Source organism: Camellia sinensis, chromosome 11 (genome assembly GCF_055761805.1).
Source record: "Camellia sinensis isolate YWXY chromosome 11, ASM5576180v1, whole genome shotgun sequence".
NCBI classification, from domain to species: domain Eukaryota; kingdom Viridiplantae; phylum Streptophyta; class Magnoliopsida; order Ericales; family Theaceae; genus Camellia; species Camellia sinensis.
In genome coordinates this window covers 147,506,239-147,530,435 of record NC_138971.1, presented here as the reverse complement: position 1 = coordinate 147,530,435, position 24,197 = coordinate 147,506,239, and positions in this window count along the sequence as shown.

Below are 24,197 nucleotides of genomic sequence, written 5' to 3'. Positions count from 1 at the left end.
GTGGAATACGAAGCATTAATTGTAGGGCAAAAACTGGCAGCAGCAGCAGCAGTAGAAGCAGATGAGGTAATAGTTTTTTGTGATTCACAGCTTATTGTTAACCAGTCAACAGGAGAATTTGCAGCCAGGGACGAAAAGATGTCAGCATATGCAAAAGAGGTCATCAGATTGGCAGCCCTATTTCAAAACTGCCGACTACTCCAAGTTAGCCGAGATGACAACACCCACGCCGACGCGTTGGCTAACCTGGCAAGTTCAATACAGACTGGAAAAACAAGGACAATCATGATCGACTATATGTCGGGCCCGAGCATAGAACCACAGAGCACAGAGCAAGAAGCAATGTGCGTGGACTTGGGACCAAGATGGATGGATGCAATCGTTGTATTCCTAAAAGAGGGAAAGCTGCCAAAAGACCATAAGGAAGCACATAAAATCAGATTGAAGTCGGCCAGATTCAGTCTGACAGCAGAGGGCCATCTCTACAGAAGGTCCTTCACTGGACCCCTTTTAAGGTGCGTACACCTTTTGCAGGTTGAAGATTTTCTATACGAGATTCATGAAGGGATTTGTGGAAGCCACGCTGGGGGCAGATCATTAGCCCACAGGGCCATTACCCAGGGGTATCGGTGGCCCTACATATAAAAGGATGCTGAAGCCTACGTAAAGAAGTGCGAACAATGCCAAAGGTTTGCACCTTTGATATATCAGCTAGCTGCTGACCTGAACCTAGTATCCAGCCCTTGGCCGTTTGCCCAATGGGGGATGGATCTTGTTGGGCAACTTCCCCAGGCAACTGGGCAGAGAAAATACTTGTTGGTAGCAACAGATTACTTTACGAAGTGGATAGAGGCAGAACCTCTTGCCAAGATCCGAGATGTGGACGTCAAGAACTTTATATGGAGAAACATCATCACCAGATTTGGGATTCCAAGAGCAATAGTTGCCGACAACGGAACACAGTTTGACAGCAAACTCATCAAGAACTTTTGCGCGAAATTCAAGATCAAGAATTACTTTTCAACACCAAGTTTTCCCCAAAGCAATGGGCAAGCAGAAGCATCCAACAAAGCAATTTTGGATGGAATAAAGAAGAGGCTGCAGGCAGCAAAAGGAAAATGGGTAGACGAGTTGCCCAACGTACTTTGGGCATATCGGACTACGCCGAGAAGATCAACAAGGGAATCCCCCTTTGCCATGGCTTATGGCACAGAAGCAGTCATCCCATTGGAGATCGGCATCCCAGGGATCAGAACCCAGGGAGTAGAGAATGGCACCAATGACATACTCTTAGCCCGAGATCTGGATCTTTTGGAAGAACGAAGAGAGAAAGCTACAATTCAGCTCGCAGTATACCAGCAACAGCTTGCTAGAGCTTACAACAAGAAGGTCAATCCAAGAGATTTTCAAGTCGGCGATCTAGTCCTAAGAAAAGTCGTCGGCAACAAGAAGGATCCCAGAGAGGGCAAGCTTGGCCCAAACTGGGAAGGACCCTACATAATTACTTCGGTATTAGGCAATGGAGCTTATCGGCTTGAAGATAACGAGGGCAAAGCACTGCCAAGACCTTGGAACACTTGTAATTTAAAATTCTTCTATCATTAGATGTGCAGTATTATTGGCCGATGTCATCAATAAAATCTTTTCCCTTTTCTTTGAAACACATATGATTGATAAAGTTACATATTGGTGTATTTGGAGACATAAATAATGAGAACCCAAGTAGAACTCAGGTTCACATTGGGGGCAGAGAGAAGACAGAGACACTTAATTCACTTGTTGAAATTTGTAGCAATTTACAAGTTGGAGTTAAGCTGATTCCTTATCTTCACTTGTTGAAATTTGTAGCAATTTACAAGTCGAAGTTAAGCTGAGATTATTCCTTAATTCACTTGTTGAAATTTGTAGCAATTTACAAGTTGGAGTTAAGCTAATTCCTTATCTTCACTTGTTGAAATTTGTAGCAATTTACAAGTCGAAGTTAAGCCGAGATTATTCCTTAATTCACTTGTTAAAATTTGTAGCAATTTACAAGTTGGAGTTAAGCTGATTCCTTATCTTCACTTGTTGAAATTTGCAGCAATTTACAAGTTGAAGTTAAGCTGAGATGATTCCTTATCTTCACTTGTTGAAATTTGTAGCAATTTATAAGTTGAAGTTAAGCCGAGATTACTGTTTCTCTTCACTTGTTGAAATTTATAGCAATTTACAAGTCGAAGTAAAGCCGAGGTTATAATTTGCACACTTATAGCAATCTACAAATTGATCGAACCAAAGAAGATGCTTAACACTTGTTGAAATTTGTAGCAATTTACAAGATAATGTTAAGCCGACATGTGACCATCTGTTGAAATTTGCAGCAATTTGTAGGTTGAGGTAAAAGCAAAGTATATTGTTTAAACACTTGTTGAAATTTGTAGCAATTTACAAGTAGATCATTGCTTAAACACTTGTTATAACTTGAAAAAAATTTACAGTATATGATAACACTTGTTGAAATTGGTAGCAATTTACAAGTAGGTTAGAATAAGATCACTATCTAAACACCTGATTGAAACATTGAGAAATGTTCGCAAAGTTGACATTGAATAATATATGTTTTACACTTATTGAAATTTATGAAAAGTTTGCAGGTCAGTATCTTGCCAAAGTAAAACTTGTAGTTATTATGCCCGAGATATGTGACCACCGAGAAGATTGCACAAAGGTGGAAAGATATGAGAGGCATACAAAATATTCTAAGTATAGAACCACGCAGAAGCAAATCAAGAGAAATTAAAAGATTGAAGCATCAATAGAAAAACAGTTGCAGTTGTATACAAAAGAAGGCACATCGGCCATGAAAGGAAGCTTACATTGTCTAGAAAACAAAACAAAGTACAAGGGTGCAAAAGAAAAGACATGAAAGTTAAGACTTTTTAACATCAGCATCTGGCTGGATCTGAACCTCAGAAGTCTCCTGAAGAGATACCTCGGCTTCCTTATCTGCAGTAATTTCGACATCAATCTCGGCAAGGGTTTCGTCAATACTCTTGTTGACCTGAGGAACGTCGGACGAACCCTGCTCCGGGGTAGCTTCCTTAGCAACTGCATCACCATCATCATCTTGAGTCAGGTCCAAGACCCGCTCATTCAGAGAAGGAGATTTAGCCCCAACAGCCTCCCTGGATTTCCTTACCAGAACTTCAGCCTTATCCTCGTCCTCACCTCCATCTTCATCCTCAGATTCAGAGGCATCCTCAGGTTGACTTGGAGGTAGAGGTGGTGGGAAAGGAAGAGGGATAGCATCGGCATTGCGGAAGGGTGAATCAGCAGGAAGATCAAGTTTCTTTATCAGGGACATCTAACCAAGGGAGAAGCCCCTGTTGCATGCCTGCCTGACCTGAAGTTTGTATTCTTCAGTGACATCAGCCATACCCTGGGCGTATGCCTTTTCGTCGGCTTCCTTAATTTCAACATCCTTGGTGGCCAGGGCCTCCTGTAGTTCCTTTTCGGCTTGGGCCTTTCTGTCCTCGGCCTCTACCTTCTCTGCTTCGGCGACCTTCCTTATGGCCTCGGCTGATTCAACTTTTTCCTCGGCTATCTGTTGGGCCTTAGTTACAGCCTCGGCCTGGTCTTCCAGCTTCTTCATTTTTAGTTGAAGACCTTTGTTGATCTTCTGCAGCGTAGAAAACTCCTTCTTCATCTCGGTCATCCTTTCCCGGTTCTTAAAAGACTGCACTGAAAACGAATGAGCATGCTGGATGGCCTGAGAGAAAACAGAAGTGTTAGAAAATATTTTAAGTATGAAACAGAAAGAAAGTCAAAAAATAGGAACACTTACTTGAACGGAGTGCTGGAGCATTAAGGCGTAGTTCTCATACTCACTCATCTTGGCATTTCGCTCAAGATCGCCTGGGAGGAGTAGAGCAGTACTGAGTGCCACGCCAACGTTTATATCATCGGCGTTGTCGCTGGCAAGGACATGCTTATCTTCTAGAGTAATCTCAGGTGTCCAGGGGACTTTTGGTATTCTGGAACCCGAGGTCGTCGCAGACGATGACCTCGGCTTCTTTGACTGTGTGGACTCAGAGGGTTGGTGTAGACGTCCCCGAACGCCCCGGGAGGGTGAGCTCCCGTTCCGTTCATTTGGGGTCACTACAGCTCGGACTCTCAAATTGTCACGGTTCTAAGTCTGAACCAAAGAGTCCAAATCCGGCAAATCGTTTTGAGAAAAACAGATTTTGAAAGAAGTGCCAAACATGGACTGCTTTGCCAGATACAGAGTCGCCACCTAAATGTTTTTTAATGGGAAATTTAGGAAACCCTGACTCGGTGCCAAAGGCCACGTGTCCGTCATCACCAAAGTTGCCTCGGCTCGGGAACTTGGGTACGATTGGGGAAGGTCACTTCGTGAGCACCCCCGCTCGCCCGATCAAAGATCGGCCTCTACTAACCATGATATCTATTTTTGAAAACATTGTATGTTCTTATTCCGGTTATTAGCCTAGGTTGCTATGTGATGCGTACAGCATACAAGTATAGACCAGGTCGCCTGGATTGGAACAAAACATTTCATGTTTATTTTTGAAAGGTGGTTTGCTACTCGCAAGTAGGCTAAAAATGTAGATTTTGCCACCCTCGGGTGGGCTTAGAAAAGGTGGTTTTGCCACTATCTAGTGGGCTTAAAACAAATAGTTGATGATTTATTCCAATTCAAACAACCCAACCTTCACCCACAGGCATTCAGGCAGTTATATCATATAAGCACATAGCTTCATGGTAAGCATGCTATCATGGCATTCACTCACACGCATGCAAGGATGCTAAAGCATAAAGCTCACCGAGTACTCCAAGCCAAAAAAGGAAGCTAATTAGAAATCCATGCATGAATCCTAAGTATACAGCAATGCCTAATACAACACATGCAAAATGCAACTATAGCAGGCTCGGCTATTCTAAACATGGCATATGAGATGCTACAACTATCACGTATTCAATTTAGGATTGAAAAATACAATGCAGTTAGTATGATGCGCCGAGCCCGGTGCATGCAAAACAGATGAATGAATGCAAACATGCTATCATACTGTATGCTAATTGAAATATGGCCTAATCTAACCATCAAAAGCGGATAAATAAAAGGGAGAAAGACGTGGGGTTGGAAGACATACAACACACACACGCACACTTATTACAGTTATGCCCTCGCGCAGAGGGTCCAAATAAATATACAGTCCCCAAATGAAAGAATAATACAGTCCAAATATTACAGTCCGAATAATGTACAAATTCCTAATTAATTAATCAAATCAACCGAGAAAATAAATAAAACTGGCATGCAAGCCAGGGACTGCCTTGCTTTTGATGGATGATGCATGTCTGGGCTGCCTTGCGCGGAAATCCACCGGGATGCCCCAATCAGCCTCTGTTTGCACCTTTTCTTGGAAAGTGCGCCAAACTCCGGAAGTTTGCTGATTCTTCATTTTGCTGCAACAGAGAGCAGGAAAGGGGCATAGCAATGTATTTTCACAGATATATGCGTGCCTCGATCCTCGTGCCACCAATCACGCATATCGATGCATGATGGCAGAGGAGTCGAAATGTGCAACTCAATATAGAATGAATGCACATGAAAACACAACTAGAACCTAACTCCATCATGGATGATCCGGAGTGTCGGTGACTGGGGAATTGAGACACGTTCCATCACTCGGAGTACGAAACGCACCTCGTTTCCCGTGCCCGGGCTAACTCCTATTCCGAACACGATGCAATATGCATGACATGCATGAAATACGACTAAGATACAAACCTAACATACACAATGCTATGGAATGACATGCCTCGAAGTACGTGCACACGGGTACGCAAATCGAGAAAATGACATGAATGCGATCTAAGATACAACCTAGTATGCACTATGCTACGAAAATGAAATGCCTCGAAATGTGTGCACACGGGCACGCAAACCGAGGAAATGACATACGCAATGCAAATGATATGGAAATGCGATATGGGCTTACACTAACATGAGAGAGCCTCAGCCACACTCACATAAGAGGCCGATGGATGAAAATGAAGTGCCTCGAAATGCGTGCACACGGGCACGCAAACCGAGGCAATGACATATGCAATGTAATGGCATGGAAATGGCATATAATGCAACATGGAGTTATACTAACATGAGAGAGCCTCAGCCACACTCACATAGGATGCCGATGGATGAAAATGAAGTGCCTCGAAATGCGTGCACATGGGCACGCAAACCGAGGCAATGGCATATGCAATGCAATGGCATGGAAATGTGATATGGACTTATACTAACATGAGAGAGCCTCAGCTACACTCATATAAGAGGCCGATGGATGAAAAATGAAGTGCCTCGAAATGCGTGCACACGGGCACGCAAACCGAGGCAATGGCATATGCAATGTAATGGCATGGAAATAGCATATAAAATGCAAAATGGACTTATACTAACATGAGAGAGCCTCAGCCACACTCACATAGGATGCCGATGGATGAAAATGAAGTGCCTCGAAATGCGTGCACACGGGCACGCAAACCGAGGCAATGGCATACGCAATGTAATGGCATGGAAATGGCATATAAACATGCTAATGGAGTTTAGGCACTGAAATATGGGGAAAACAGCCCCGAAATGAGGCGAAAACACACCCGATGCGAGGAATAGTCCCGAAACATGAATTTTGGGACCCGAAATGGCCTATAGCTATACCAAACATGCACAATATGGATATGCAATGAAAAGACAGAAGCAAGGCAGTCCAAAAATTAGCATTTTTCTAGTACAAAACATGGCCAAACAGCAAGCAAAGATAGGGCAAAATTAGCATGCGAAAATGGCCCTAAACATGAAATTATGAAGCAACTCACAGCTGCAAACTCCAAATGGGTTAGGACCCTTCAACAATATTTAAGAGGGACCAAAAATAAGCACTTTAACAGAACTGTAAAAACCTCAAAAATAAACATAGATAAGGCTAAGTTCTTACGCAAGAAAACGGACCACAAGGTGGCCAAAGGGGCAAGTGGTATATGTAAAGCCCAAACTGAAAAATTCCCTTCTACAACATTTAAGAGGGACCGAAAATAATCATATTTATAGAACTGTAAAAACCCAAAAACAGTATACAAACATGCTAGAAATGCAATGCAAAATAAGGCTCAAAAGAGGCTATAACATGAGGTATGCAAAATATTCCACAAACGGCCAAGGACCCTTAATAAAACATGTTAAGAAGGTCAAAATAAGGCCATCTCTAGGCCTGTAAAAAGACCAAAAACAGAAGCATGATAGGCTGCCAAAGCATGCAAAAATGGGGACCAAAAGAGAGATATAACATGAAGTGACACATGGAGGTCCTAAACAGTGATGAGCCCTTCTTCAATGTTGAAGAGGGGCTCAAAATAAGCCTATTTGAAGAACTGTAAAAAGCCCAAAAATGGAAGCATAATGGGTTGCCAAAGCATGTAAGAAAATTGACATTCAAGTGGATATTGAAGCAGGTGCAATATGGGGGCCTCAAACAGGGTTGAGCCCTTAATGAAACAAGAAAATGAGCTTAAAAGAAGGCCACTTTCAGTTTTGGTCGGAGCTCAAATCAATAAGCATGTATGGCTTAGAGATGGTGCAAAAATGAGCTAGAAAAGAGGGAAATTGGACTTACCTTTGAAGACCAACACTTTTGTTGCTTCTTGGACCAGATTTGGTGACTCTAAGCTGCTGGAATTCTTCCCCTTGCTGCTGGAATGGAAGGGTGGTGGTAGAGCTTGAAGATGATGGAGAAAATGGAACCCAAAACTTGAAGAAAATGGGGTGCTATGTATGTATCTCCTCCAAGCAACCCTTGTAACCCCTTTCTTTGAGTTGGGAGGCCAGCAAAATTCCAGAGAGAGGGAGAGAATAGTCTAGCAAAGTGTAGGGGAAAATCAAGCCCCTTGTTCCCCCACAAAATATCCCCCGGATATCGATATTTTCTGGGGGAAACAGCTGTACAGCTGTAAAGTGGATGGAGAGAGGAACATGGCCGGCCACCTATTTTTGTTGTAGGTGGCCGGCCGGCCACCCCCCCTAGCCGGCCGGCTAGGGGTCAAAAAGGTCAAGAATAATTAATGGCCGGCCACCACATATTGGTGGCCTCCCAGGTCTCCTCTTCACAATCCTGTGGTTCGAATTTGAAAATTCTAAAACAGGAGAGAGAACAAGCCATTTTCAAGAGGGGTTCAAAAGGGTCAAATGGAATTAGTGGCCGGCCATGAACTTTTTGGGTCCTCCCATGTGTGTACAACACAAATATGTGGTTCAAAGTTCAAGAAAAATGGCCCAGGTTGTTCAACATTGGCCCGGAAGGAGGGGTTCAAAAGGGTCAAGCAACATTAGTGGCCAGCCATGAACTTTTAGGGTCCTCCCATGTGTGTACATCACAAATATGTGGTTTGGGGTTGAAGAAAGTGGCTCCAAGGTGTTCAACATTGGCTCGGGAGTGCGAAAAACGGGTGTCGGAGGGCGAAAATGGAATATAACTGGTTGCCAAGATAATTGCTGGCCTCCCACCCTCCAGTGACCTTCCCGGTGATAAAACAGAGGCACCTGCCAAGAATGAACGAAAACCGATGCAAAACGAACCCTCGGGGGCCAAAACACGCAGTTCGGGGTCCCGAAAATGGGCTGCCAAGCACTGAAAGTGGCGTTCGGCCACGAAGTGGGTTTCTCCAACCCCAGTGTCCCTCAAAAGGGAGCAAATAAGATGTATGCCAAAATTTAGAGCAAACAGAGATGGTTGAGCGGTCCCGAACCGAGGCACACGGCCTGACAGCTCCGAAAACCGGGAACCAGACTCCGAAATGGGCAAAATGGCCTACGGCCACGAAATGTAGCCCACGGCCATTGAGAGATGGTCTACGGGACCTCTCCCTCCCCTCAAGAAAAGAAACAGAGAAAACCGAGTCTGGTTCGCAAACCGAAACAAGGCACAGAAGAGGGTTCGGAAATCCGGAGGCAGGGCTCACGGCCGCGACTCTGAAACTTCTGAACGAGCACATTTATGCAACATCACCAAGTGCTCAATCAGTGATGTCTGAGTCTTAAGGTCGGTCAAAAATGGGGTGTCTACAGTTGCCCCTCTTTGACAGAACTCGAAAGTCACAAGTGACGGGAGTTAATGTCAAAGCCCAGAGACGACCCATTTTTGACAAGGCCGAAGACTTAGACAAACGTACAAAGTAAACAGAGATGTGCCCGCAGGCAGGCCCGCAGGCAGGGGGGGCAAAATGCAAAGCGATATGCACAGAGCCGGAGGTAACTCAATGGTCATGCAAATACAGCAAGCTGTAATGAAGCAAGTATTCACAAATAGATGCAACAGTTTTAAGCAAGAATGCAAGGCAACAACTACATTTCATGCAGTTAAGAATGCGGAGGATTATTCAATCCCCACTACGTCTCACTCGGAGAAGATACGATACCTGCGCGATTCGTCTGGTCGCACCAGCCTCAAATGAACCGTACAAACAATATCGTGCCTGAAGGTGCTGGGGATCTCTCGCTTCTTCTTGGTTGAACCACAGGTACTACTTTTCCCCTGACTATGGTCGCAGCTTTCCCTATTCTCCAACGGGGTGACAGACTAGGTTGGATCAGTATCCAGAATTGAGGTGCATACAGATGCTATCTCAATCTATGGGGCTGCCATACAGATTTCAAGCCGAGGATATACCCCTGGGTATTTAAACCAGACTTTAGTCTCAAAAATCCCGAACCTTTGCGTTCTAGGCATAAGCCATTCGAACTCTAGTTTCCACCATCTCAGTTGGTCTCCTAGGAACTCACCACGAACACAGGCAGGTGGCTATACCAGACCACCGGAAGTCGTTCGGGCACGACAAACACCAAAGGAATTGCACCTTTAGAGGATTTAAGGTCTCCTAGACCAGAGGATTTAAGGTCTCCTAGACCGAGGTGAGTACACAGGACAGTGCGATTAAGGTGCACGAAATAGCGCAAGGAGATGCATGCACAATGCAAGGCTTAGCACACAGCTTACGACATAGCATTCCATTCAATTGGCACACGGCTCACAACACAATACTCTGTTTAATTTGGGCACACAGCTCTTTCGGGCACACAGCATATTTTGGGCACACAGCTCGTTTTGGGCACACAGCTCGACTCTGAGCACACAGCTCATTTCGGTTTGCATTTTTGAACACACAATTCAAGCACTTGAATTACTGAACACGCAGCTCATACTCTTTGTCGTGATCACGCAGCCCATACAGATTGAGAGTTGAACACGCAGTCCAAACACTGATTTTCTGAACGCACAGTCCGAATTGAAGGTGAACACGCAGCCGACACTGATTGAGAGTTGAACACGCAGCCCAAACTCTGATTTTCTGAACACGCAGCCCAGATTGAAGGTGAACACCCAGCCCACACAGATTGAGAGTTGAACACGCAGCCCAAACTTTGGATTTTCCGAACACGCAGCTCGAATTGAAGGTGAACACGCAGCCCACTCTGATTGAAAGTTGAACACGCAGCCCAAACTTTTGAATTTCCGAACACGCAGCTCGAATTAAAGGTGAACACACAGCCCACTCTAATTGAAAGTTGAACACGCAGCCCAAATTGATGGTGAACACGCAGCCCACTCTGATTGAAAGTTGAACACGCAGCCCAAACTTTTGAATTTCCGAACACGCAGCTCGAATTGATGGTGAACACGCAGCCCACTCTGATTGAAAGTTGAACACGCAGCCCAAACTTTTGAATTTCCGAACACGCAGCTCGAATTGATGGTGAACACGTAGCCCACTCTGATTGAAAGTTGAACACGCAGTCCAAACTTTTGAATTTCCGAACACGCAGCTTGAATTGAAGGTGAACACGCAGCCCACTCTGATTGAAAGTTGAACACGCAGCCCAAACTTTTGAATTTCCGAACACGCAGCTCGAATTGAAGGTGAACACGCAGCCCACTCTGATTGAAAGTTGAACACGCAGCCCAAACTTTTGAATTTCCGAACACGCAGCTCGAATTGATGGTGAACACGCAGCCCACTCTGATTGAAAGTTGAACACGCAGCCCAAACTTTTGAATTTCCGAACACGCAGCTCGAATTGATGGTGAACACGCAGCCCACTCTGATTGAAAGTTGAACACGCAGCCCAAACTTTTGAATTTCCGAACACGCAGCTCGAATTGAAGGTGAACACGCAGCCCACTCTGATTGAAAGTTGAACACGCCGCTCAAACATTGAATTTCCGAACACGCAGCTTGACTTGATGGTGGACACCCAGCCCACTCTGATTGAAGGTTGAACACGCAGACCAAACTTTTGAATTTCCGAACACGCAGCTCGAATTGAAGGTGAACACGCAGCCCACTCTGATTGAAAGTTGAACACGCAGCCCAAACTTTTGAATTTCCGAACACGCAGCTCGAATTGATGGTGAACACGCAGCCCACTCTGATTGAAAGTTGAACACGCAGCCCGAACTTTTGAATTTCCGAACACGCTGCTCGAATTGATGGTGAACACACAGCCCACTCTGATTGAAAGTTGAACACGCAGCCCAAACTTTTGAATTTCCGAACACGCAACTCGAATTGATGGTGAACACGCAGCCCACTCTGATTGAAAGTTGAACACGCAGCCCAAACTTTTGAATTTCCGAACACGCAGCTCGAATTGATGGTGAACACGCAGCCCACTCTGATTGAAAGTTGAACACGCAGCCCAAACTTTTGAATTTCTGAACACGCAGCTCGAATTGAAGGTGAACACACAGCCCACTCTGATTGAAAGTTGAACACGCAGCTCGAACTTTGAATTTTCGAACACGCAGCTCGAATTGATGGTGAACACGCAGCCCACTCTGATTGAAGGGTGAACACGCAGCCCAAACTTTTGAATTTCCGAACACGCAGCTCGAATTGAAGGTGAACACGCAGCCCACTCTGATTGAACGTTGAACACGCAGCCCAAACTTTTGAATTTCCAAACACGCAGCTCGAATTGATGGTGAACACGCAGCCCACTCTGATTGAAATTTGAACACGCAGCCCAAACTTTTGAATTTCCGAACACGCAGCTCGAATTGATGGTGAACACGCAGCCCACTCTGATTGAAAGTTGAACACGCAGCCCAAACTTTTGAATTTCCGAACACGTAGCTCGAATTGATGGTGAACACGCAGCCCACTCTGATTGAAAGTTGAACACGCAGCCCAAACTTTTGAATTTCCGAACACGCAACTCAAATTGATGGTGAACACGCAGCCCACTCTGATTGAAAGTTGAACACGCAGCCCAAACTTTTGAATTTCCGAACACGCAGCTCGAAATGAAGGTGAACACGCAGCCCACTCTGATTGAAAGTTGAACACGCAGCTCAAACTTTGAATTTCCGAACACGCAGCTCGAATTGATGGTGAACACGCAGCCCACTCTGATTGAAGGTTGAACACGCAGCCCAAACTTTTGAATTTCCGAACACGCAGCTCGAATTGAAGGTGAACACGCAGCCCACTCTGATTGAAAGTTGAACACGCAGCCCAAACTTTTGAATTTCCGAACACGCAGCTCGAATTGATGGTGAACACGCAGCCCACTCTGATTGAAAGTTGAACACGCAGCCCGAACTTTTGAATTTCCGAACACGCTGCTCGAATTGATGGTGAACACACAGCCCACTCTGATTGAAAGTTGAACACGCAGCCCAAACTTTTGAATTTCCGAACACGCAGCTCGAATTGAAGGGGAACACACAGCCCACTCTGATTGAAAGTTGAAAACGCAGCTCAAACTTTGAATTTCCGAACACGCAGCTCGAATTGATGGTGAACACGCAGCCCACTCTGATTGAAGGTTGAACACGCAGCCCAAACTTTTGAATTTCCGAACACGCAGCTCGAATTGATGGTGAACACGCAGCCCACTCTGATTGAAAGTTGAACACGCAGCCCAAACTTTTGAATTTCCGAACACGCAGCTCGAATTGATGGTGAACACGCAGCCCACTCTGATTGAAAGTTGAACACGCAGCCCAAACTTTTGAATTTCCGAACACGCAGCTCGAATTGATGGTGAACACGCAGCCCACTCTGATTGAAAGTTGAACACGCAGCCCAAACTTTTGAATTTCCGAACACGCAGCTCGAATTGATGGTGAACACGCAGCCCACTCTGATTGAAAGTTGAACACGCAGCCCAAATTTTTGAATTTCCGAACACGCAGCTCGAATTGAAGGTGAACACGCAGCCCACTCTGATTGAAAGTTGAACACGCAGCTCAAACTTTGAATTTCCGAACACGCAGCTCGAATTGATGGTGAACACGCAGCCCACTCTGATTGAAGGTTGAACACGCAGCCCAAACTTTTGAATTTCCGAACACGCTGCTCGAATTGAAGGTGAACACGCAGCCCACTCTGATTGAAAGTTGAACACGCAGCCCAGACTTTTGAATTTCCGAACACGCAGCTCGAATTGATGGTGAACACGCAGCCCACTCTGATTGAAAGTTGAACACGCAGCCCAAACTTTTGAATTTCTGAACACGCAGCTCGAATTGATGGTGAACACGCAGCCCACTCTGATTGAAAGTTGAACACGCAGCCCAAACTTTTGATTTTCCGAACACGCAGCTCAAATTGATGGTGAACACGCAGCCCAAACTTTTGATCATACAGGATGCGATAACGGAACTTGCGAGAGTTGAAACAAACTCAGATACCCGACATCTTCCTCTTTTTCTTTTGCTTCGAAGTTTGGAACCTATATAGCTTCAGATGGGTTCTAGCTTTACTGTTCCCACTTGACTCGGGTTGAACCCTGCGGTTTTTGAAAGAACAAAAATCTTGTTTTGCACAGATGTGGAGAACGGCACGGCACTCGGAGCGCAAAATGATTTTATTTTTGAATTGATAAATGAGCTTTTGACCGGGTATCGAGCCTACGACTGAACACAGCAAGACAACTCAACAAGAAAATAAAAGGCACACAACCTAGACACATCGAGTAACACTCGAAACGACTCAAAAGAAGAATCGAGATAAAACAAAAGACACGACACTCAGACGTGCACAGGGAGCCTGTTTCACCGGGTAGTATTTCCCACCCTCTCTCATTTGTGATCCCCACATCACTCGGCCCTCAAGCTCTATTTTTCTGAAAAAGCCCTTTTCTCACTTTTTCTCTCATCGCACATCTCTCTATTCTTCAATCTCTCGTTTTTCATCCCTCCCCTGGGTGGTTGATGGATGAACAGGAAGTTGCGGGCTCACACCCAACATAATCAGCTTGCGGCTATTCCCTCCGGTGACATCTGTTGATGCGTCGGATGAGGGAATGGGGCATCTCGATCCATTCCAATTCGTGCTTCGCACTCAGCTTGATACCTCGCTGCTTGGAGGATGAAAGAGCTTTCAACCATTTATTGTTAACTTCAGCTATCCCCTTTTCTGGCGGGTAGAGTGTCCTTTCTGGCAAGTATGTTGACAAGGGAAAGTCAAGAAGCCTGACTCAACTGTGCCCCTAGTTCATTATTTTGACCATTTTTGTTTTAGTTTTCTCCTAAAAAATTTTGACCAAAACGAGAGTCAGATTAACGCGCTTGTTCGATTTTCTGATTTAAAATCATGCAAGTTAGGCTGTGAGCACTGAAAATTTTCCTCTTTTGGGTCCAAGAAATGGTCCAGTTTTTTGGAAAAGATGGAACACTTTTCGAGAAAATTAGTCAACCTCAGTAAAAATTCTAAAAAACTATTTTTGCAAACGACCACTGCTCAACGAGCACGGAACCTACTCTTGAAATGCACAACTTTGGATTCGAAGGAAGATTGCCCCTTGCTTGAGGGGACCTGCATGGCAACGGAAAGTTGCCCCTTGTTTGAACGGCACCGCGGCGCATTGAACGGCAACGGAAAGTTGCCCCTTGTTTGAACGGCGCCACGGCGCACTAAATGGCAACGGAAAGTTGCCCCTTGTTTGGATGGCGCTACGGCGCATTGAATGGCAACGGAAAGTTGCCCCTTGTTTGGATGGCACCGCAACGCATTGTAGGCAGTCCTCAGAGCGATGATTGCAACCGAACTCCCAGATACAGAGAAGGCAAAGATTATCAGAACCGTTACATGGACATGATCGAATTGTTTTACGACTGGACTTCAGAATGAAGTTGCCTACGTATCCCAAAGATGGGAATCAAGCCTTACGTAGTTCGGGGTTAAGGTACACTCGGGTATTAACCTCTCCTTTTTAGGCTCTAACTTTTGCCAAGGCGCCCGTTGCGGGTTTTCGACCTTGCGAGCTTTGTTTTTCTTTTCTTTTCAATTCTTTTCATTTCTTTTCTTTTTTTGATTTTTTTTGTTCTTTTCCTTTGCATCTTTCTTTTTTGTTCTGTTTTTTTCTTTTCTATTGCATTTTTTTTTTGCTTCTTTTTTTTGTATTTTTCTCTTGCTCTAACTTTTGCCTGGGTCGCCCTTCCGGGTTTTCGGCCCAGCGAGCCTCTCAAAGGGTAAAAGTGTAACGAGTCCATGCCAAATGGTTTTGAGATCCTGAAGTCATCTGAATCTAGGAGAATGGCTGCTGTTTTGCTTTGTAAGCTTCTTCTGATGAGATCTGATCTTCTTGACTTGACTTTGGTGCCTCTTGCTCGAGGGCTGCTTCAAATCTAGCCACACAGGCCTCACATTGTAGTTGACCGTTGAACGTTCTGAATGGGCCCAAGGTTTGAAAGCAAGGACTCAAGTCTCGAGGCTGAGAGCGATCCTAAGCTGCACAATCTCAAGAGCGATTCCACACAGGTCTTCGCGGGACCGCGCAAAATATCTTGTTTTTGAAAATTTTTAAGAAAGCGACAAATCGCTCGTGCTGAAGATAGTGTGGAACCAGTCTGGATCAAGCCAGGGTCCTTCTCAGTACTCACGCTAACAAGCATGATTCCATTCATTAAGGGCTTAGCACGCCTCTCTTTCTCTCAATTTGATCAAAGTTTTGCAAATCCCGAGGAATTCATCCCTCTTTGTTTTCACCGCAGTGTTTAAAAAAGTTTTTGAAAAACTTAGGTCAATGCAATGATTTTGGGGTGCAGAAGAGTAGGCGAAAAGTACTGCCGTTTCATTCAAATCCCGGCACAACTAGCACATGGCAGAAGCAAATATGAGAGTGTGGAAATCACTGCTGTTTCATTCAAAATCTGTCGGTACAACTGGCTCCCTGGCAGAAACAGACTCAAAACAAAACGAAAAAGACAGACACAAAATGAAATGGTGATGCCCGAGGTAACACCCCCCGGAATCACCCGACTCCTATACAACAGGACAGACCCGAACCAAAAAGAGACTGACTTAAAACAAAAAGACAGTCTCAAAACAAAACAACAAAACTGACCTAATATCCAAGTCAGAAAACACAAAAACTAGTATTTGCAAATGTTCAAAATAGTGTGTGCTATACGCCACATCCGAGGTAAACCGCGCGCCGCCCGCAGGTGTTCCAACCCCTGATCACATACTTGCATTATCCTCGAAATCCACCAACCTGGTGGTGACAGACTTTGCCGAGCTTGAAGGGAGGATAACTTCATTGTCAATCAAATCTTGCACTTCGTGGCGAAGACGGAAGCAATTGTCGGTGCTGTGACCGGTTTGCTGATGGTATGCACAGTACTGGGTACCATCATGCTTAGCTGGAAGAGGACTCGGGAGAGGCCGAGGCTCAAGGGGTTTGAGATGCCCTTTTTTGACAAGGATTTGAAGGGCCTTAGACAAAGGCATATAGAGGGCATGGAAGACTCTGCGACCCCGGGGCGGATAATTCGAGGCTTGCTGACTTTTGCTGGACGCACTCGAAAAAGGGTCGGCAGGTGTTGCCTTGGCTCTCTGATCTCTTCTAGGTGCAGCGTTAGGATTGGAAGGAACTGTTCTGGCACGACGGTCCCCATCTTGATTTTCCCTCTGGCTTAAACTGCTGTCGGCCTGAGTGGGGAAGATGTCATCTACAGTTTTTACAACAACAGCGAACACCTGCTGTTTATTCAATCCTCCGGCTTTCAAAGCCTCAACAGCCCACAGGAGTTGTTCGTAGGGATCGGTGTCCACCTTCATCTTGTTCTTACCACTCGCCTCGGCTTGGTAGAAGGTTTGAGTTGCTACATCAGAGCGGAGCCCCGTTGTTGTCGACATGCCATTACCGGAACTTGGGATGGCTTCAGGTTGGCTAAGTTGATTACAATTCGTACCAATAGCGGGGGCTCCTGCGGTATGAAATTTCCAGCATACGATGCATTTGGCGGCAGAACCGACATTCCGCGGGCTAGATCCGCCACGGATCTTTGAAGGTCACCAATCATTCCCATCAACTCGAATGTGGTGGGCTCACGGGTTTGAAATAACTGGGGTTCCCAGATCGGATGTGCGGCAGGTGACCTGGGTGGGTGTGGCACATCACCATCGGTATAACCTTGCGATGTGATTCCTTGGTCCAATGTGGCTTCCATAACCACAATTTCTTCCGAATTTTGCGCCATCACGAGTTTTGCTGAACTGAACAGAGGTGATGTGACTGGTGACTGACGGATCGGATGGACCAGGTTGGTGACTAATGAATCTGAAGAACCGGTGAGCCTTTTCCTGTCTTGCCTCAGCAAAGGGGAACACCGGTTGCTCTGAACCGAGTCTTTCAGCTGAAAGAGAAAACACGCAGCATCTCAGCCCAATCTCACCAATACAGACATGAATATAACTGAATAACTGCATTCGACCACTGGTCACGGCTCCCAAAATTACTGTCCCCAAAACTGAACCTGATACCCGCAGATATAACTAATTTCCGAAAATACTGAACTGGTGCCCACAATCCTAATACCCAAAATACTGAACTGGCGCCCGCAGGCCTGATGCCCAAACTTGCAAACTGATACATGCATTCCTGTAGAGACGCACTCTAAAGCACATAACAGATAAGTGAGAGCCAAAACACCCCTATGTTGGGGTAGGGTTTCCCCGTCCTATTTTGTCAGGAGCTAGGGTCTTCACTACGCACACATCGGTTTCAAACAACCTATAAATAGGTAAACAACCTGTCCTAGTTTAGAATGGTCACTATGGATCCGAATATGCACTAGGTCGAATGGTCAAAGCGGGTGCCCTGGTAAAACCGGGGTTTGTGTTCCCATACTGGCAGAGCCCACAACCGGTCAGCCTTATGGTCATGCCTTGACAAGACAAGCCTCCGGCAAACCGTTCAAGAATAGCAGATGGCAAACACGGTGTCCTAGGCGCACCAATGCAAATGCAATGCAAAGAAACACACAAGTGTAGTCAAACACAGATATCATGAGTTCGAGTCAAGTTCTCTAAATCCCCAGCAGAGTCGCCAGAAACTGTAGACGTCCCCGAACGCCCCGGGAGGGTGAGCTCCCATTCCGTTCATTTGGGGTCACTACAGCTCGGACTCTCAAATTGTCACGGTTCTAAGTCTGAACCAAAGAGTCCAAATCCGGCAAATCGTTTTGAGAAAAACAGATTTTGAAAGAAGTGCCAAACATGGACTGCTTTGCCAGATACAGAGTCGCCACCTAAATGTTTTTTAATGGGAAATTTAGGAAACCCTAACTCGGTGCCAAAGGCCACGTGTCCGTCATCACCAAAGTTGCCTCGGCTCGGGAACTTGGGTACAATTAGGGAAGGTCACTTCGTGAGCACCCCCGCTCGCCCGATCAAAGATCGGCCTCTACTAACCATGATATCTATTTTTGAAACCATTGTATGTTCTTATTCCGGTTATTAGCCTAGGTTGCTATGTGATGCGTACAGCATACAAGTATAGACCAGGTCGCCTAGATTGGAACAAAACATTTCATGTTTATTTTTGAAAGGTGGTTTGCTACTCGCAAGTAGGCTAAAAATGTAGATTTTGCCACCCTCGGGTGGGCTTAGAAAAGGTGGTTTTGCCACTATCTAGTGGGCTTAAAACAAATAGTTGATGATTTATTCCAATTCAAACAACCCAACCTTCACCCACAGGCATTCAGGCAGTTATATCATATAAGCACATAGCTTCATGGTAAGCATGCTATCATGGCATTCACTCACACGCATGCAAGGATGCTAAAGCATAAAGCTCACCGAGTACTCCAAGCCAAAAAAGGAAGCTAATTAGAAATCCATGCATGAATCCTAAGTATACAGCAATGCCTAATACAACACATGCAAAATGCAACTATAGCAGGCTCGGCTATTCTAAACATGGCATATGAGATGCTACAACTATCACGTATTCAATTTAGGATTGAAAAATACAATGCAGTTAGTATGATGCGCCGAGCCCGGTGCATGCAAAACAGATGAATGAATGCAAACATGCTATCATACTGTATGCTAATTGAAATATGGCCTAATCTAACCATCAAAAGTGGATAAATAAAAGGGAGAAAGACGTGGGGTTGGAAGACATACAACACACACACGCACACTTATTACAGTTATGCCCTCGCGCAGAGGGTCCAAATAAATATACAGTCCCCAAATGAAAGAATAATACAGTCCAAATATTACAGTCCGAATAATGTACAAATTCCTAATTAATTAATCAAATCAACCGAGAAAATAAATAAAACTGGCATGCAAGCCAGGGACTGCCTTGCTTCTGATGGATGATGCATGTCTGGGCTGCCTTGCGCGGAAATCCACCGGGATGCCCCAATCAGCCTCTGTTTGCACCTTTTCTTGGAAAGTGCGCCAAACTCCGGAAGTTTGCTGATTCTTCATTTTGCTGCAACAGAGAGCAGGAAAGGGGCATAGCAATGTATTTTCACAGATATATGCGTGCCTCGATCCTCGTGCCACCAATCACGCATATCGATGCATGATGGCAGAGGAGTCGAAATGTGCAACTCAATATAGAATGAATGCACATGAAAACACAACTAGAACCTAACTCCATCATGGATGATCCGGAGTGTCGGTGACTGGGGAATTGAGACACGTTCCGTCACTCGGAGTACGAAACGCACCTCGTTTCCCGTGCCCGGGCTAACTCCTATTCCGAACACGATGCAATATGCATGACATGCATGAAATACGACTAAGATACAAACCTAACATACACAATGCTATGGAATGACATGCCTCGAAGTACGTGCACACGGGCACGCAAACTGAAAAAATGACATGAATGCGATCTAAGATACAACCTAGTATGCACTATGCTACGAAAATGAAATGCCTCGAAATGCGTGCACACGGACACGCAAACCGAGGAAATGACATACGCAATGCAAATGATATGGAAATGCGATATGGGCTTACACTAACATGAGAGAGCCTCAGCCACACTCACATAAGAGGCCGATGGATGAAAATGAAGTGCCTCGAAATGCGTGCACACGGGCACGCAAACCGAGGCAATGACATATGCAATGTAATGGCATGGAAATGGCATATAATGCAACATGGAGTTATACTAACATGAGAGAGCCTCAGCCACACTCACATAGGATGCCGATGGATGAAAATGAAGTGCCTCGAAATGCGTGCACACGGGCACGCAAACCGAGGCAATGGCATATGCAATGCAATGGCATGGAAATAGCATATAAAATGCAACATGGACTTATACTAACATGAGAGAGCCTCAGCCACACTCACATAGGATGCCGATGGATGAAAATGAAGTGCCTCGAAATGCGTGCACACGGGCACGCAAACCGAGGCAATGGCATATGCAATGCAATGGCATGGAAATAGCATATAAAATGCAACATGGACTTATACTAACATGAGAGAGCCTCAGCCACACTCACATAGGATGCCGATGGATGAAAATGAAGTGCCTCGAAATGCGTGCACACGGGCACGCAAACCGAGGCAATGGCATACGCAATGTAATGGCATGGAAATGGCATATAAACATGCTAATGGAGTTTAGGCACCGAAATATGGGGAAAACAGCCCCGAAATGAGGCGAAAACACACCCGATGCGAGGAATAGTCCCGAAACATGAATTTTGGGACCCGAAATGGCCTATAGCTATACCAAACATGCGCAATATGGATATGCAATGAAAAGACAGAAGCAAGGCAGTCCCAAAATTAGCATTTTTCTAGTACAAAACATGGCCAAACAGCAAGCAAAGATAGGGCAAAATTAGCATGCGAAAATGGCCCTAAACATGAGATTATGAAGCAACTCACAGCTGCAAACTCCAAATGGGTTAGGACCCTTCAACAATATTGAAGAGGGACCAAAAATAAGCACTTTCACAGAACTGTAAAAACCTCAAAAATAAACATAGATAAGGCTAAGTTCGTACGCAAGAAAACGGACCACAAGGTGGCCAAAGGGGCAAGTGGTATATGTAAAGCCCAAACTGAAAAATTCCATTCTACAGCATTTAAGAGGGACCAAAAATAAGCATATTTAAAGAACTGTAAAAACCCAAAAACAGTATACAAACATGCTAGAAATGCAATGCAAAATAAGGCTCAAAAGAGGCTATAACATGAGGTATGCAAAATATTCCACAAACGGCCAAGGACCCTTAATAAAACATGTTAAGAAGGTCAAAATAAGGCCATCTATAGGCCTGTAAAAAGACTAAAAACAGAAGCATGATAGGCTGCCAAAGCATGCAAAAATGGGGACCAAAAGAGAGATATAACATGAAGTGACACATGGAGGTCCTAAACAGTGATGAGCCCTTCTTCAATGTTGAAGAGGGGCTCAAAATAAGCCTATTTGCAGAACTCTAAAATGCCCAAAAATGGAAGCATAATGGGTTGCCAAAGCATGTAAGAAAATTGACATTCAAGTGGATATTGAAGCAAGTGCAATATGGGGGCCTCAAACAGGGTTGAGCCCTTAATGAAACAAGAAAATGAGCTTAAAAGAAGGCCACTTTCAGTTTTGGTCGGAGCTCAAATCAATAAGCATGTATGGCTTAGAGATGGTGCAAAAATGAGCTAGAAAAGAGGGAAATTGGACTTACCTTTGAAGACCAACACTTTTGTTGCTTCTTGGACCAGATTTGGTGACTCTAAGCTGCTGGAATTCTTCCCCTTGCTGCTGGAATGGAAGGGTGGTGGTAGAGCTTGAAGATGATGGAGAGAGGGAGAGAAGAGTCTAGCAAAGTGTAGGGGAAAATCAAGCCCCTTGTTCCCCCACAAAATATCCCCCGGATATCGATATTTTCTGGGGGAAACAGCCGTACAGCTGTAAAGTGGATGGAGAGAGGAACATGGCCGGCCACCTATTTTTGTTGCAGGTGGCCGGCCAGCCACCCCCCCTAGCCGGCCGACTAGGGGTCAAAAAGGTCAAGAATAATTAGTGGCCGGCCACCACATATTGGTGGCCTCCCAGGTCTCCTCTTCACAACCCTGTGGTTCGAATTTGGAAATTCTAAAACAGGAGAGAGAACAAGCCATTTTCAATACGGGTTCAAAAGGGTCAAATGGAATTAGTGGCCGGCCATGAACTTTTAGGGTCCTCCCATGCGTGTACAACACAAATATGTGGTTCAAAGTTCAAGAAAAATGGCCCAGGTTGTTCAACATTGGCCCGGAAGGAGGGGTTCAAAAGGGTCAAGCAACATTAGTGGCCGGCCATGAACTTTTAGGGTCCTCCCATGTGTGTACATCACAAATATGTGGTTTGGGGTTGAAGAAAGTGGCTCCAAGGTGTTCAACATTGGCTCGGGAGTGCGAAAAACGGGTGTCGGAGGGCGAAAATGGAATATAATTGGTTGCCAAGATAATTGATGGCCTCCCACCCTCCAGTGACCTTCCCGGTGATAAAACAGAGGCATCTGCCAAGAATGAACGAAAACTGATGCAAAACGAACCCTCGGGGGCCAAAACACGCAGTTCGGGGTCCCGAAAATGGGCTGCCAAGCACCGAAAGTGGCGTTCGGCCACGAAGTGGGTTTCTCCGACCCCAGTGTCCCTCAAAAGGGAGCAAATAAGATGTATGCCTAAATTTAGAGCAAACGGAGATGGTTGAGCGGTCCCGAACCGAGGCACACGGCCTGACAGCTCCGAAAACCGGGAACCGGACTCCGAAATGGGCAAAATGGCCTACGGCCACGAAATGTAGCCCACGGCCATTGAGAGATGGTCTACGGGACCTCTCCCTCCCCTCAAGAAAAGAAACAGAGAAAACCGAGTCTGGTTCGCAAACCGAGACAAGGCACAGAAGAGGGTTCGGAAATCCGGAGGCAGGGCTTACGGCCGCGACTCTGAAACTTGTGAACGAGCACATTTATGCAACATCACCAAGCGCTCAATCAGTGACGTCTGAGTCTTAAGGTCGGTCAAAAATGGGGTGTCTACAGTTGCCCCTCTTTGACAGAACTCGAAAGTCACAAGTGACGGGAGTGAATGTCAAAGCCCAGAGACGACCCATTTTTGACAAGGCCGAAGACTTAGACAAACTTACAAAGTAAACAGAGATGTGCCCGCAGGCAGGCCCGCAGGCAGGGGGGGCAAAATGCAAAGCGATATGCACAGAGCCGGAGGTAACTCAATGGTCATGCAAATACAGCAAGCTGTAATGAAGCAAGTATTCGCAAATAGATGCAACAGTTTTAAGCAAGAATGCAAGGCAATAACTACATTTCATGCAGTTAAGAATGCGGAGGATTATTCAATCCCCACTACGTCTCACTCAGAGAAGATACGATACCTGCGCGATTCGTCTGGTCGCACCAGCCTCAAATGAACCGTACATACAATATCGTGCCTGAAGGTGCTGGGGATCTCTCGCTTCTTCTTGGTTGAACCACAGGTACTACTTTTCCCCTGACTATGGTCGCAGCTTTCCCTATTCTCCAACGGGGTGACAGACTAGGTTGGATCAGTATCCAGAATTGAGGTGCATACAGATGCTATCTCAATCTATGGGGCTGCCATACAGATTTCAAGCCGAGGATATACCCCTGGGTATTTAAACCAGACTTTAGTCTCGCAAATCCCGAACCTTTGCGTTCTAGGCATAAGCCATTCGAACTCTAGTTTCCACCGTCTCAGTTGGTCTCCTAGGAACTCACCGCGAACACAGGCAGGTGGCTATACCAGACCACCGGAAGTCGTTCGGGCACGACAAACACCAAAGGAATTGCACCTTTAGAGGATTTAAGGTCTCCTAGACCAGAGGATTTAAGGTCTCCTAGACCGAGGTGAGTACA